Consider the following 17,508-nt stretch of genomic DNA (forward strand, 5'->3'; position numbering starts at 1 on the left):
TGAAGGTCGTCGACGTGTTGCGATATCCCACACATCCATAAGTAAATTTAAAGCTGCTCTCACAATAAAGGAATCTTAAACGCATCAGCACAAAAGGAGGAAAAGCACAGACAAAAAAGGCAAGAGGTAAGATGTAAGAAGAGTAAACGCATCAAGAATTGTAAGCAAAGAAGCAGAGCACCAAGAAGAAACGAGCCGGAAGAAAATAGCAAACACTTAGAGTGGCATCAAGAAGACTTGTCAAGACGACTTTGTAAAAGTTATAAGGTGGCTTATAAATTATACAGAAGCATTAAATAAAGAACATGGGTATTTTTAGCATTTTTATTACCACATACAATTCTTTCTCTGTTGTAAGCAAGTAATCTCGTTGCCACTGTCTTATGTTCTGCTTAATAACTTCTCCTTTCGCCTGATTTAACTTCTTTCTGTCTGTCTGGTCCTAATTTCATGTCCTCTTTAGCCTTGCATTGCTGATGTACTCCCTGATCGCACATCTACTTTCTGTCTAACATGGTCCCATCCTCTGGCCTGATCGGACTCCAGCTGCTTCGTGTCTGACTTAGTTTTTATGTCCTCTCTAGCCATGATCTACCCTCGTCGCACTGCATCTGCTTTCTATTTCTAAACTGGTCCCCTTATCCTCTGGCCGGAAGCTTCTTTCTATCTGACCAATCTCGTGTCCTCTTTCGCCTGCATCTGATGGTGATCTGCCCACATCGCACTGCATCTGTTTCTTTGTCTAACCTACTCCCTTGTCCTCTTGCCTGCATCTGATGATAATCTTTTCTACACTCGTGTCGTCGTCTTCTGTCTGGCCGCTTAGTTCTCATCCTCTTTTACCTGCAAAAAGAAGATAAGATATGTAATAATACACCTGGCAAATCTATTAACTAACCTAAAGATTCAAGGGTGTAATAATTACCCTCTGCAATTCAAAATAAATTAATAAAACTTTCTCGTAGTCTGTGCATACCTTAATTTCTTTTAACTGCTATAAATAAATCCCTAGTAAATATTTCACCATTAATCCAATTTTAGTCTTATTCCCCTTAACCTGAATCTACCATAACATTCATTTATTTACTTTAAAGAACTTTTAAACTGGTATAGGGTAGTTCCGCTTTATGCTATGCCCATAAACGTGTCAACATTTTCCTATAGCAAAATTTTCTTGAGTTTCCTATTGCAAACTGTGCTTGTCTTTTTATAATTAATAATCATGGCAAATAAACTTGGAAAAATAGTTTACACATAGCTCCGCACAGTAACACTGAATATATAATTTGTTTCCACAATATATGCATGTGCTATATATAATATAAATTAAAGAATAAAAGCTTGACATTTTTTATAAATTATTTGCAGATTGCTTTTAAAGATAACGAAGACAAAAAGTTGAAGTTTTAATCCACTTGAAAATTTCACAGGTTAATTGGCAGCAAATTACTTTCCATTGTCATTCCATAATACACGAATAATTGTTCTTTTTTACTGATGAAAATCTTGAAGAGAAATACTGAGCTTGTTTCCGTATAAGATCCACTGTCTTTAAGGTCGCCTTAAAACCTGCCAAAGAAATGGAAACTGCAAATATTATGCAATATCTTCTGTAATCATTAAATAGATAAGACTTCATTGGAAAATACTGATTTGCAACGAGGACTAATTTGAACTGAATTTTCATACTTGCCAAGATATTTTATATTGCTATGAAACACCATAAAAATGTTAAATTCCTATTACCAGCCCCTAAATATCGTAATAAAGGTTTTTTTTATTATCTTTATAATAAACTTCCTTTCACATCTAAACCATTGCTAAAGTACCTAACAAACACCAACTAGATTTAGTATGAAGCTGAAATTTTCCCTTCCATAGACAAGGCAGATTGGAAAGGATTTTCAATAGTTCTAAAAAAATTCTTAAAAGAACTTAATGTAAGGTTCTGTCATTGATATTAAGTTCCGTAATGGATAGTTTCCAAAGTTAAACCCTCGAAAATCAAAATGCATCAAGTTTCAATTAACCTCATCAATTTGCATATTTCTATTCGAGCCATTAGCAAGAATCAACTTTTAACGCGTTTATAAACCAGGAATAAAAATGTATCGGTTAAGGCCTTGAAATAACCTCACGTGTTAAGAACAAAATCAGCCCTGAATGTTCAAGATATATTTTTAGAATATACTTTTAGCAATAGAAAACTAATACCTCAAACACTTCAAGTCACGAATACCAAGAAGTGTAAAAATAATCTTCCCAATTGCTGGAAATTCAAAGTGATTCATGTAGAGATCAACAATTTTAGAACAGACAATTTATCTTGGAAACCACAAAAACCAAGTGTCACTTGTAGAAATGAGAAAAAAATAAAGTTTTCTGCCTAATGATATCAAATTGCAGAAATTATTTCAAACTCAAAATCCCTACAAATATAATCGAAATGACATGATTTATACCAAACCAAGATATATTTATAATATCCAAGTGTTTAAATTTTATACGAGAAAATAGGAACAACAAGACTAACCAAATACAAGAAAATAAAAATAAACTTACATATATGAAATATTGTGAATACAAACTGATAAGTTTGTGAAAAACCACCTAAGTCAATAGTACAATAAGTTTAAATCTGTCGCAAGAAATGAGTAAGGAAAAAAAAATCCAAACGAATCTCTGGAAAACACTGTAGAATAGAGTAGAAAACTTTTCGAAACTAGAAAAAGTCGTGAAAGGTCACCAAAACTGCTGGAACATTACACTTGGAGAATTATAAATCAACAGTTGTGCAGGAACGTTAACCAAAATCTTTCAGCCTAACCCGCAGCTGAAAGAAACCAACCTAACTCATGCGAAAAAAGACCAGAAGAAAACGAGTTAAATACAGTACGAAAAATATAAAAGTACCAGGAGACAACGCAATAGGCAGAAGAAATTATAATCACACCAGATAGACTAGAATGAAACTCGTTGCTTGAAAAAAAGATGTACAAAATATCATTAGAAATCTCAGTGCTAAAAAGACGAGATCAGATGAGAGAACTCAATGAAAAATAAGATAAGAAAATTACGTTAAACGATAAAATAGCCAGTAATAATAGGAAAAGGACTATGTAATATATTCTGATATTAAACACCTAGAGTAACTTGTAATGTGAACTAAAAGTACTTTTGCTATAAAAGTCGTTTATTTATCAAATTTACAATTTTTCTAGTATTTTGTATCATTTTTTCCAAGTCATCTCGTTGTTTACTAAATCTGCTGCTTTACTGTTGGCGTTTTTTGTAATTCCTTACGTTCATACTGTTGGAAATTTCTTTCTTTTCTAGTTTCAAACATCAGTTTCAAATACACCTGGAAGAAATCAAATCATATAGTGTACAATAATTTTTTGACTAGACCTTTCTTTGCCAGATGTAGGCCTACACTAATATAAAAGTATCAAGCAATATTTGTTAAACTGTATTAAATGAAAAATATATCTTTCAAGTTCGATGAGAAAATATGTATTTCTGCTAAAAAAAGTATATTGCTAATTTACCTTATGTCTCAAAATAGATATATTCTAACTATCCTTCCACCAATTAGAAAGTAAAAAAAATAGTTTCAACAGTTCTTGAACTAAGCTGAATAGTTGTATTTTCTAGATTTTATAGGTTATACATACTCCTAATCTTACAAAAAAAAAAAAAAAAAAAAAACCATTCCCAGCCTTACAAGTTAAACCTGTCCCCACAATCTTGCAAGTAAAATATATTCACAATCTTACAAGTTATACACATTCACAATCTTACAAGTTATACACATTCACAATCTTACAAGTTATACACATTCGCAATTTTACTAGTTAATACACATTCACAATTTTACTAGTTAATACACATTCACAATCTTCCAAGTTATACATATTAATCATACAATTATATCAACCTTACAAGTAATACATATCCACAATCTTACAAGTTATATAATATACACAATCTTACAAATTATACATATTCACAATCTTACATGCTATGCATATTCACATTATTAAAAGCTATACACATTCACATTCTTACAAGTTATACATATTCACATTCACAATTTTACTAGTTACACACATTTCACAATTTTACTAGTACGCCCTCAAAATCTTACAAGTTATACATAATCTTGCAATTATATTAAATCTTACAAGCTATGCATATTCACATCTTACAAGTTACACATATTCACATCTTACAAGTTATACACATTCACAATCTTACAAGTTATACACATTCACAATTTTATTAGTTACACACATTCACAATTTTACTAGTTACACACATTCACAATTTTACTAGTTGTACACATCCACAATTTTACTAGTAAGCACTCACAATCTTACAAGTTATACATATTAATCTTATGATTATATTAAATCTTACAAGCTATGCATATTCACATCTTACAAGTTAAACACATTCACAATCTTACAAGTTATACACATTCACAATCTTACCAGTTTTACACTTCACGATCTCAAAAGTTACACATTGACAATTTTACTAGTTCCACACATTCACAATTTTACTAGTTCCACACATTCACAATTTTATTAGTTATACATATTAATTTTACAATTATATTAATCTTACAAGTAATACGTATCCACAATCTTACAAGTTATACATATTCACAATCTTACGCACATCATGAAAGCGCTGTCAAATTTCATCTTTAGCGGAAAGGGCATTCATTATATGATAAATCTCTCCTTGAAGGACAGGCAAACATCTTTCAACTGTTCAAAATTAAGAATTTAAAAAATTCAACCTATCAAATCTATAAAATACAACAAATGCAGCAGTGTCTAGTCCACTGCAATACAAAAAAAGCCTCAGACATGACGTCATTCATGTCTGGGGTTCGGCCAGTTTTCATCACCACGTTGGCCAATGGGGATTGGTGACATAGGGGACAGTCATCGTTCAAAACAAAAATTAGTAAAGTTTTACCAAGTAACTTGTCTTCGTTCTATCTTCCATTTGAATATTTTGATATTTTTCTATTTGATCTTTTTCTATAGTAGATGATTTAGGTATAGTTTTCAGGTGCATTTACATTTATCACCAAAATATCTGCTATCAACACTATTATCCATATGAGAATTACGCACTGGTAACTAACGCCAAACAATTACTGTTGTGGTCAAATATAAAAGCTTTTACAAGTCTACAAAATTTCCTTTTACTTGAGCTGGTTACCTAATGTATATTTAATACTAATTTATTACGTTTCCGTCTCTAAATGCATTACATTTCCCTATTACTGTACCACAATTAAAGTTGCGGCCAATTTATTTAAAAATTATACAACTTAACCATTTTTTTTTCGCCAGGAATGACTTCCATTTTAAATAAGGTCAAATTCTAATTCCTGATTTAAACAACTTTAATTTTCATGTTTTTAAGTTAAAATTAATCAGACATTTTTCAAAATGATTATTTGCATAATACCCATGAATCTAAAAGCCATGAAGCTAAAGTGTCAAGTAAAGCTTTATCCACCTACCAGTACTGAAGGTTTGGAATGTGTGTCAATCTCAGTAAATATTTTTAAGCAATTTAGTCTACTTCAACTGGATGAAATCTTCCTTTTCAAAAATTTCTCTGGTTCGTATGCCAGTAAGTTCATCGTTCAAGCTTCAGCACCTCAGTATGGTCATTCAAAATCTGAAAAAGAACATTAATTAGTGTGCAAATATTTCTGCTATTAAAAGATTTCATTTGAAGACTTATTACCAACGAGAATATGCTAATTATTTTCAAGTTTACCAAAAATTTTTAAGTAACAGCATTATCAAAAAATTTCTTTTACAACTTATGCCGAATATATCCCAACAAATGTTTTAAAGAATCTCTTAATTTGCTAATCTACTTAAACTGCATGACCAAAAGACTAGGTAAAAACTCGAAATATTTGTGTATGAAGCTGCCAAAATAACACTTATTGAAGCATTTAAATGCCCAAAGGTTATATTTATAACCTTTGGGCACAAACACTAATGACATACGCATTAATTCCAATTCCATATCAATCACGTAATGCATAAAATAAACTCCCTAATTTTATGTAAAGAACTTCCATACATCTTTGTCGGTGTAGAGTTGAAAATAATTTACCATATCCAGAAACTTATCTGCAACTAACGATCTTAATATCAAAATTCTCCAAGAAAGCAAATACCTCGTTAAGATAAGTCCCGAGAAATTAAAGTAAACATCACGTATTAAAAACCAAAATCGTCCCTAAAGCTAAAGATTATTTTGTAAACAGCCAAAACATTTTAAAATCTTAGAGGGCCGTTCAGAAGAGCACAGACCTCCGCCACTGTAGCTTATTTCTAGACTTTTTTCTCGACCTTTAACCTTAACATGTATCATTGGCGTGATTTTTCCTCCACTAAAATATGAACCAAGTTTGAAGTCTCTGGCAACGATGTCCAAACTTATGGCTGATAACAGGAATTTGACATTTTGCCTGACCGTAACCTTGACCTTCCAAAATTTACTAATTCCCAACGCTCTACACAAGTTAATCCCTGCTTCATTACTCTTCAGATTGAAATTGTGGCCAAGAAGCTGTTCACAAACAAACAGGGGTGAAAAGATAACCACCCTCCAAATCCGATGGCGGAGGTATTAAATTTAACACCTGCCTAAAGCACTTTAGTATTACTGAAGCAGAGAATATTCTTAGTTGAATATTACCCAAACTCGAAGAAATGTAGGTTATCAAAATGACATTCTATGGAAGTGCTAAAAAAATAAATTTAAAAGAACTAGAAACTTCAAGTTCCTTATGCAGAAGAAATATCGACTCAAAAAGAGAAATTAATATACTTTAATTTCTAGCCAAATACATGAACCATATATTTTTCCTACTCGCTATCTTGTATCTTATGCATTTCTGACCATGATTATTTGGGGCAAACCACTAATTTTTGGACCCACTTACGTAGACAATTATGGGGGACTCCAATTGGATACCAGAGTTTTTGGATGGGGAAACATTCAAAACAAGCGCTTTGAAGCTATACCAACGGTCAGCAATGCTAGATAGAAGATAATCAATTGTAAAATTGGTTGGAAAATTGTACTTCATATAAGTCGTTGGAAATTAAAATTACCATATTCATCTATGATTCACTTCTCTCAATGGTTTTGCTCCGCCATGGCTCGCAACTTTCGCAAAATTAACATTCTATCACTGCTCCTCTGTTCTAGCAAGCAGTACATGATGAGGTGCGCTTGCAAACGCCGTGGTTCATCGTTTCGAGATATTTTTCACTTTCACATGAGCAACAATAGCTATAAACTAAAGAGCATTTTCATAATACCCAATTACCGGAAAATAAAATTGCACAATTTCGAAATAGATTGTACTTCCCCCTTGAAAGCTTCATTTGAGTAGTCATACTGCTACTGAAGGGGAGGGTGGAAAAATGGCTGTTGTATAACATCCAAGAACTTATGCATAAATACATAAATATTTTGAGGCTCTTATGTTAAAAAAAGCCAGGTAATTACTAATTCTTATGAAAAAAAGAACAGCTGATAAATCTTAAACATGTGCAGTAACTCGATCAGCATCACAAAATTAACAATGAACTGCAAGAGTGATAAACAACATTTTAACCGAACGATACCCTCATTATACCCAGTCCCATTAAACAAAGACGCCGGTACTATAGAAAAAACGCCGAAAAGGCTTTACAGCTAATAAAGGAATGAGATTTCATATAAAAAAACCTCCCGTTTTCTTCAAAAGTCGCCATTCTTTCCGTCGCAAATAATGTGATATACCTTAATATATCCTACGGTAATGGGGGCCACTCAGTCGGACCGGGGGTTCTGGGTGGGGGAAATTTACTGGCGAGTAGATAAATGGTAAAACTAACTCTTTCTTTACATACTCTGGGACACAATGAAGTATAAAAAAATTACACAAAATATTAGCCTACTACGAGTTTCGTATAACACTCAAAAGAAGCAGTTTAAATGCCCTTGAACATATAAAAAGGCGGTTAAGTTAATCTTACAAATTAAAATCCCTAAAAAAAAAGCTAACAAAAACCTTATCAAGTGTGTATCCAAAGTCATCAAACCTTCACAACTGTGCAATCAAAGTCAACCTTCACACCTGTGCAACCAAAATCATCAATCCTTCAAGTGTGTAACCAAAGTTGCCAAGCCTTCACAAGTGTGTAACCAAAGTCACCAAACCTTCACAAAGAGCGTAACCAAAGTCACTAAACTTTCACAAGTTTGTAACCCAAGTTACTAAACCTTTACAGGTGTGTAAACCATTGTCACCAAACCTTCACAAGTATGTAACCAAAGTCACCAAACCTTCACAAGTGTGTAACCAGTCACTAAACCTTCACAAGTGTGTAACCAGTAACAACCTTCACAAAGAGCATAAGCAAAGTCACTAAAACTTTCATTTGTGTAACTAAGTCACTAAACATTAACATCTATGTAACCAAAGTTAATAAACCTTCACATTAGTGTAGCCAAGGTCACTAAACCTTCACATTTGTGTAACCAAAGTCACTAAACCTTCACATTTGTGTAACCAGAGTCACTAAACCTTCACATTTGTGTAACCAGTGTCACCAAACCTTCACATTTGTGTAACCAAAGTCACTAAACCTTCACGAGTGCATAACCAAATTTACTAAACCTTCAATGTGAAACCAGATTCACTAACCCTCCACAAGTGCATAACCAAACCAACTAAACCTTCTCTAGTGCATAACCAAACCAACTAAACCTTCTCTAGTGCATAACCAAACCAACTAAACCTTCTCTAGTGCATAACCAAACCAACTAAACCTTCCCAAGTGCATAACAAAACCAACTAAACCTTTCCAAGTGCATAACCAAACCAACTAAACCTTTCCAAGTGCATAACCAAACCAACTAAACCTTCCCAAGTGCATAACCAAACCAACTAAACCTTCCCAAGTGCATAACCAAACCAACTAAACCTTCCCAAGTGCATAACCAAAGCCAATAAGCCTTCAAGTGCATAACCAAAGCCACTAAACCTTCCCAAGTGCATAACCAAAGTCAATAAACCTTCACAGGAGTATAACCAAAGTCACGAAACTTTCACCAAGTGTATAATGAAAACCACGAAACCTTCACAGGTGTATAACCAAAGCCACTAAACTTTCACTAAACCTTCACAGGTGTATAACCAAAGCCACTAAATCTTCACAGTTGTATAACCAAAGCCACTAAACCTTCACAGGTGTATAACCAAAGCCACTAAACCTTCACAGGTGTATAACCAAAGCCACTAAACCTTCACAGGTGTATAACCAAAGCCACTAAACCTTCACAGGTGTATAACCAAAGCCACTAAACCTTCACAGGTGTATAACCAAAGCCAATAAACCTTCACAGGTGTATAACCAAAGCCAATAAACCTTCACAGGTGTATAACCAAAGCCAATAAACCTTCACAGGTGTATAACCAAAGCCAAAAAACCTTCACAGGTGTATAACCAAAGCCAATAAACCTTCACAGGTGTATAACCAAAGCCAATAAACCTTCACAAGTGTATAACTAAAGCCACTAAACCTAAACATGTGTATAAGCAAAGCCACTAAACCTTCACAAGTTTGTAACCATTGTCAACTAAACATTCACAAGTGTGTAACCAATGTCACTAAACCTTCACATGTGTATACCCAAAGCCACTAAAACTTCACAAGTTTATAACCATTGTCAACTAAACATTCACAAGTGTGTAACCATGGTCGCTAACTTAAGTCACTAACTTTTACAAGTGTGTAACCCAAGTCTCTAAAATTTTAGAAATGTGTAACCCAAGTCACTAAACTTTTACAAGGGTGTAACCCAAGTCACTAAACTTTTACAAGGGTGTAACCCAAGTCACTAAACTTTTACAAGGGTGTAACCCAAGTCACTAAACTTTTACAAGGGTGTAACCCAAGTCACTAAACTTTTACAAGGGTGTAACCCAAGTCACTAAACTTTTACAAGGGTGTAACCCAAGTCACTAAACTTTTACAAGGGTGTAACCCAAGTCACTAAACTTTTACAAGGGTGTAACCCAAGTCACTAAACTTTTACAAGGGTGTAACCCAAGTCACTAAACTTTTACAAGGGTATAACCCAAGTCACTAAACTTTTACAAGGGTATAACCCAAGTCACTAAACTTTCACTAGGGTGTAACCCAAGTCACTAAACTTTCACTAGGGTGTAACCCAAGTCACTAAACTTTCACTAGGGTGTAACCCAAGTCACTAAACTTTCACTAGGGTGTAACCCAAGTCACTAAACTTTCACTAGGGTGTAACCCAAGTCACTAAACTTTCACTAGGGTGTAACCCAAGTCACTAAACTTTCACTAGGGTGTAACCCAAGTCACTAAACTTTTACAAGTGTCTAACCCAAGTCACTAAACTTTTACAAGTGTCTAACCCAAGTCACTCAACTTTTACAAGGGTGTAAGCCAAGTGTCTAACCCAAGTCACTCAACTTTTACAAGGGCGTAAGCCAAGTGTCTAACCCAAGTCACTCAACTTTTACAAGGGTGTAAGCCAAGTCACTCAACTTTTACAAGGGTGTGACCCAAGTCACTCAACTTTTGCAAGGGTGTGACCCAAGTCACTCAACTTTTGCAAGGGTGTGACCCAAGTCACTCAACTTTTGCAAGGGTGTGACCCAAGTCACTCAACTTTTGCAAGGGTGTGACCCAAGTCACTCAACTTTTGCAAGGGTGTGACCCAAGTCACTCAACTTTTGCAAGGGTGTGACCCAAGTCACTCAACTCTTGCAAGGGTGTGACCCAAGTCACTCAACTCTTGCAAGGGTGTGACCCAAGTCACTCAACTCTTGCAAGGGTGTGACCCAAGTCACTCAACTCTTGCAAGGGTGTGACCCAAGTCACTCAACTTTTGCAAGGGTGTGACCCAAGTCACTCAACTTTTGCAAGGGTGTGACCCAAGTCACTCAACTTTTGCAAGGGTGTGACCCAAGTCACTCAACTTTTGCAAGGGTGTGACCCAAGTCACTCAACTTTTGCAAGGGTGTGACCCAAGTCACTTAACTTTTGCAAGGGTGTGACCCAAGTCACTCAACTTTCACTAGGGTGTGACCCAAGTCACTAAACTTTCACTAGGGTGTAACCCAAGTCACTAAACTTTTACAAGTGTCTAACCCAAGTCACTCAACTTTTACAAGGGTGTAAGCCAAGTGTCTAACCCAAGTCACTCAACTTTTACAAGGGTTTAACCCAAGACACTCAACTTTTACAAGGGTGTGACTTGTCAACTTTTACAAGGGTGTGACCCAAGTCACTCAACTTTTGCAAGGGTGTGACCCAAGTCACTCAACTTTTGCAAGGGTGTGACCCAAGTCACTCAACTTTTGCAAGGGTGTGACCCAAGTCACTCAACTTTTGCAAGGGTGTGACCCAAGTCACTCAACTTTTGCAAGGGTGTGACCCAAGTCACTCAACTTTTGCAAGGGTGTGACCCAAGTCACTCAACTTTTGCAAGGGTGTGACCCAAGTCACTCAACTTTTGCAAGGGTGTGACCCAAGTCACTCAACTTTTGCAAGGGTGTGACCCAAGTCACTCAACTTTTGCAAGGGTGTGACCCAAGTCACTCAACTTTCACGGGTGTGTGACCCAAGTCACTCAACTTTCACGGGTGTGTGACCCAAGTCACTCAACTTTCACGGGTGTGTGACCCAAGTCACTCAACTTTCACGGGTGTGTGACCCAAGTCACTCAACTTTCACGGGTGTGTGACCCAAGTCACTCAACTTTCACGGGTGTGTGACCCCAGTCACTCAACTTTCACGGGTGTGTGACCCAAGTCACTCAACTTTCACGGGTGTGTGACCCAAGTCACTCAACTTTCACGGGTGTGTGACCCAAGTCACTCAACTTTCACGGGTGTGTGACCCAAGTCACTCAACTTTCACGGGTGTGTGACCCAAGTCACTCAACTTTCACGGGTGTGTGACCCAAGTCACTCAACTTTCACGGGTGTGTGACCCAAGTCACTCAACTTTCACGAGTGTGTGACCCAAGTCACTCAACTTTCACGAGTGTGTGACCCAAGTCACTCAACTTTCACGAGTGTGTGACCCAAGTCACTCAACTTTCACGAGTGTGTGACCCAAGTCACTCAACTTTCACGAGTGTGTGACCCAAGTCACTCAACTTTCACGAGTGTGTGACCCAAGTCACTCAACTTTCACAAGAGTGTGACCCAAGTCACTCAACTTTCACAAGAGTGTGACCCAAGTCACTCAACTTTCACAAGAGTGTGACCCAAGTCACTCAACTTTCACAAGAGTGTGACCCAAGTCACTCAACTTTCACAAGAGTGTGACCCAAGTCACTCAACTTTCACAAGAGTGTGACCCAAGTCACTCAACTTTCACAAGAGTGTGACCCATGTCACTCAACTTTCACAAGAGTGTGACCCAAGTCACTCAAATTTTACGTGTGTAACCCAAGTCACTAAACTTTCACAAGTGTGTGACCCAAGTCACTAAACTTTTACGTGTGTGTAACCCAAGTCACTATACTTTCACAAGTGTGTAACCCAAGTCACTAAACTTTCACAAGTGTGTAACCCAAGTCACTAAACTTTCACAAGTGTGTAACCCAAGTCACTAAACTTGTGTAACCCAAATCACTAAATTTGTGTGTAACATAAGTCACTAAACTTTCACAAGTGTGTAACCCAAGTCACTAAACTTTTGAAATGGTGTAACCCAAGTCACTAAACTTTTACAATGGTGTAACCCAAGTCACTAAATTTTCACAAGTGTGTAACCCAAGTCACTAAATTTTCACAAGTGTGTAACCCAAGTCACTAAACTTTCACAAGTGTGTAACCCAAGTCACTCAACTTTCACAAGTGTGTAACCCAAGTCACTCAACTTTCACAAGTGTGTAACCCAAGTCACTCAACTTTCACAAGTGTGTAACCCAAGTCATTCAACTTTCACAAGTGTGTAACCCAAGTCACTCAACTTTCACAAGTGTGTAACCCAAGTCACTCAACTTTCACAAGTGTGTAACCCAAGTCACTCAACTTTCACAAGTGTGTAACCCAAGTCACTAAACTTTCACAAGTATGTAACCCAAGTCACTAAACTTTCACAAGTATGTAACCCGTCACTAACCTTTCATAAGTGTGTAACCCAAGTCACTAAACTTTCACAAATGTGTAACCCAAGTCACTAAACTTTCACAAGTGTGTAACCCAAGTCACTAAACTTTCACAAGTGTGTAACCCAAGTCACTAAACTTTCACAAGTGTGTAACCCAAGTCACTAAACTTTCACAAGTGTGTAACCCATCACTAAACTTTCACAAGTGTGTAACCCAAGTCACTAAACTTTCACAAGTGTGTAACCCAAGTCACTAAACTTTCACAAGTGTGTAACCCAAGTCACTAAACTTTCACAAGTGTGTAACCCAAGTCACTAAACTTTCACAAGTGTGTAACCCAAGTCACTAAATTTTTACAAGTGTGTAACCCAAGTCACTAAATTTTTACAAGTGTGTAACCCAAGTCACTAAACTTTCACTAGTGTGTAACCCAAGTCACTAAACTTTCACTAGTGTGTAACCCAAGTCACTAAACTTTCACAAATGTGTAACCCAAGTCACTAAACTTTCACAAATGTGTAACCCGTCACTAAACTTTCACAAGTGTGTAACCCAAGTCACTAAACTTTCACAAGTGTGTAACCCAAGTCACTAAACTTTCACAAGTGTGTAACCCATCACTAAACTTTCACAAGTGTGTAACCCATCACTAAACTTTCACAAGTGTGTAACCCAAGTCACTAAACTTTCACAAGTGTGTAACCCAAGTCACTAAATTTTTACAAGTGTGTAACCCAAGTCACTAAATTTTTACAAGTGTGTAACCCAAGTCACTAAACTTTCACTAGTGTGTAACCCAAGTCACTAAACTTTCACTAGTGTGTAACCCAAGTCACTAAACTTTCACAAATGTGTAACCCAAGTCACTAAACTTTCACAAATGTGTAACCCGTCACTAAACTTTCACAAGTGTGTAACCCAAGTCACTAAACTTTCACAAGTGTGTAACCCAAGTCACTAAACTTTCACAAGTGTGTAACCCATCACTAAACTTTCACAAGTGTGTAACCCATCACTAAACTTTCACAAGTGTGTAACCCAAGTCACTAAACTTTCACAAATGTGTAACCCAAGTCACTAAACTTTCACAAATGTGTAACCCGTCACTAAACTTTCACAAGTGTGTAACCCAAGTCACTAAACTTTCACAAGTGTGTAACCCAAGTCACTAAACTTTCACAAGTGTGTAACCCATCACTAAACTTTCACAAGTGTGTAACCCATCACTAAACTTTCACAAGTGTGTAACCCAAGTCACTAAACTTTCACAAGTGTGTAACCCAAGTCACTAAACTTTCACAAGTGTGTAACCCAAGTCACTAAACTTTTACAAGTGTGTAACCCAAGTCACTAAACTTTTACAAGTGTATAACCCAAGTCACTAAATTTTTACAAGTGTGTAACCCAAGTCACTAAACTTTCACTAGTGTGTAACCCAAGTCACTAAACTTTCACTAGTGTGTAACCCAAGTCACTAAACTTTCACTAGTGTGTAACCCGTCACTAAACTTTCACAAGTGTGTAACCCATCGCTAAACATTCACTAGTGTGTAACCCGTCACTAAACTTTCACAAGTGTAACCTAAGTCACTAAACTTTCACAAGTGTGTAACCCAAGTCACTAAAGTGTAAACCAAGTTACTATACTTTTACAAGGGTGTAACCCAAGTCACTAAACTTGTACAAGGGTGTAACCCAAGTCACTAAGCTTTCACAAGTGTGTAACCCAAGTCACTAAACTTGTACAAGGGTGTAACCCAAGTCACTAACTTTCACAAGTGTGTAACTCAAGTCACTAAACTTTCACAAGTGTGTAACCCAAGTCACTAAACTTTCACAAGTGTGTAACCCAAGTCACTAAACTTTCACATGTGTGTAACCCAAGTCACTAAGCTTTCACAAGTGTGTAACCCAAGTCACTAAACTTGTACAAGGGTGTAACCCAAGTCACTAAACTTTCACAAGTGTGTAACCCAAGTCACTAAACTTTCACAAGTGTGTAACCCAAGTCACTAAACTTTCACAAGTGTGTAACCCAAGTCACTAAACTTTCACAAGTATGTAACCTAAGTCACTAAACTTTGTCACTAAACTTTAACAAGTGTGTAACCCAGGTCACAAAACATTCACAAATGTGTATCCAAAAGTCACCAAATTTTCACGTGTGTAACCTATAAATAAAAATTCGCATTTGTATAACCGTAGTCATTAACAAATCACATTTCTGTAACCAAAGTCACTAAACATCGACATCTGTGTAACCAAAGTCACTAAACCTTCACATTTGTGTAACCAAAGGCACTAAGCCTTCACGTGTGTGTAACCAAAGGCACTAAACCTTCACGTGTGTATAACCAAAGGCACTAAACCTTCACGTGTGTATAACCAAAGGCACTAAACCTTCACATTTGTGTAACCAAAGCCACTAAACCTTCACATTTGTGTAACCAATGGCACTAAACCTTCACATTTGTGTAACCCATGGCACTAAACCTTGACATTTGTGTAACCAATGGCACTAAAACTTTACATTTGTGTAACCAAAGGCACTAAACCTTCGCAGTACTACCAAAGTCACCAAACCTTCACATTGTGTAACCAGTCACTAAACCTTCACAAGTAAATTTGGTTGATTACCCCATTAACATGTAATATATTCTATTTTAATGTATTCAGGTTTTTCTTTTGTAAGAACTCAGATTGTAACTATCGTAGCCAAGTTTGAAAGCTAACTGTGCGTGTGCGAATGTTCGCGAGTAACGTTTATGAATGTGTGCAGTGCTTGAGGACTTAATTGACCAAGTCGATTTAAGAAACTATTCCTTTTCTCTCGTAATGTTTAACACAAAAAAAGTGTAGCAGCAGCAGCTGTATTGAAACTAGTACCGAAGTCAATGTAATTACTCAAGTCCACAAAAGTGTTAAGGTACGATAGATGAAATATAAAATGCGTAAAAGTTTGCTTCTTGCCCCTATAGAGACCCAAAACTAGGATCATGTGTAACAAAACATTCACCGTTTGATCATCACCACTAAGATCCACTTGTAATCGCAATAACACTACTATCACAATACACAAGCTGCGATAGAAAACCAGCCAAAATAAAGATTAAAAATCACTGGAAAAAGTAGTTACGTAAGACATCAATCGTTACATTTTCATTCTTTTATCAAATAGAAAATCTATAAATTCACAATAGCCCAAAACCACCGAAACAAAGAAAGCGTTAATTAAAAAATCTAAACACTAAATTATTACAAAAGAAAAGATTTCCAATTAATTTCATTCCCAAAAATTCTCTATGGCAACAAAATTAGGAGAGTTGCATGAAAAAGCTTTCCCCAGTTTGGCACTATAACAAATGTTACGATACAATTCCTCGGGCCATACCTAAAGCATCAATATAGAAAAATTTCATATAAAAAATCTAAAAGTTTCATAGCTTTGCACGTGAAAGTACACAACTAGAAATAACGCAAATCCTAGTTAAGCAGTAAAATGATACTTTAAAAATGCATAAGAGACAATTTTGTAAAATATCAAAAGGACACGAAGCTCCTTTTCAAGTATGGAGGACTTGCACAGAAAACTGAGTGAAAAGTATTGAATTTGGATAGTTTGACACGGTGAAGTCAACATAAAGATCAAATTCGATACACCAGTACTAAATTTCACTGTGTAATACTTGGAATATGGGAACGAAACACCAAGAATGTGAAGTCCATAACAAATCTTTAGAAAGAATACTTACATATAATATCCACGATTGACGTTCACATCCTCGGCCCCATGACATAAATGGCTCTGAACAGTCTGAAGATTCAAAATATGAACTTTGAAAATCAAGGAAGCAGAAATCCTTGTTCTGTCGTCCTTGGGAGACAGGTGGCTCCATCTGTATTTGGTCTTCATGACCATTATGCTTATGCCCATCCCAACTTAGTTTATATAGAATTATACATTGGAAGTCATTTTATTGATACTGAAGAACACATTTTTATTAAAAAAAAAAAAAAAAAATTATAGCAAAATTTCGCCTGCCATAAAATTATCTAAAATGTTTCTGCTCCTTACCTAAGAGTAAGGATTATAAAATTTTTAATTTTTTCAACACTTTTTTGTGAATAACTTAATAACACTGATTGCATAGGTAAAAAAAAAGAGGATGGAAATTAAGAACAAGCCACAACTGAAGTGAATCACTGGACAAGATCTACTCTCTTATCTGATGCATTTTGCCATTTTGCTTCAAAATGTATGGGATAAAAGTATTATTTCAATATGAAACATTCAAGAAAAG

At 36.0% G+C, this 17,508-nt stretch overlaps 1 long non-coding RNA gene across 1 annotated transcript; it reads right to left on the reverse strand.

The window, feature by feature from the left end:
• Positions 1-281: 281 nt before the first annotated feature.
• Positions 282-17,008, reverse strand: LOC137616151 (uncharacterized). The gene is made up of 4 exons (XR_011039297.1): positions 16,960-17,008; positions 5,546-5,706; positions 1,451-1,569; positions 282-843 (listed from the first exon to the last, which is right to left on the reverse strand). It is a non-coding gene; the product is annotated as an uncharacterized lncRNA (long non-coding RNA).
• Positions 17,009-17,508: the final 500 nt, after the last annotated feature.

Source organism: Palaemon carinicauda, chromosome 22 (genome assembly GCF_036898095.1).
Source record: "Palaemon carinicauda isolate YSFRI2023 chromosome 22, ASM3689809v2, whole genome shotgun sequence".
Classification (NCBI taxonomy): domain Eukaryota; kingdom Metazoa; phylum Arthropoda; class Malacostraca; order Decapoda; family Palaemonidae; genus Palaemon; species Palaemon carinicauda.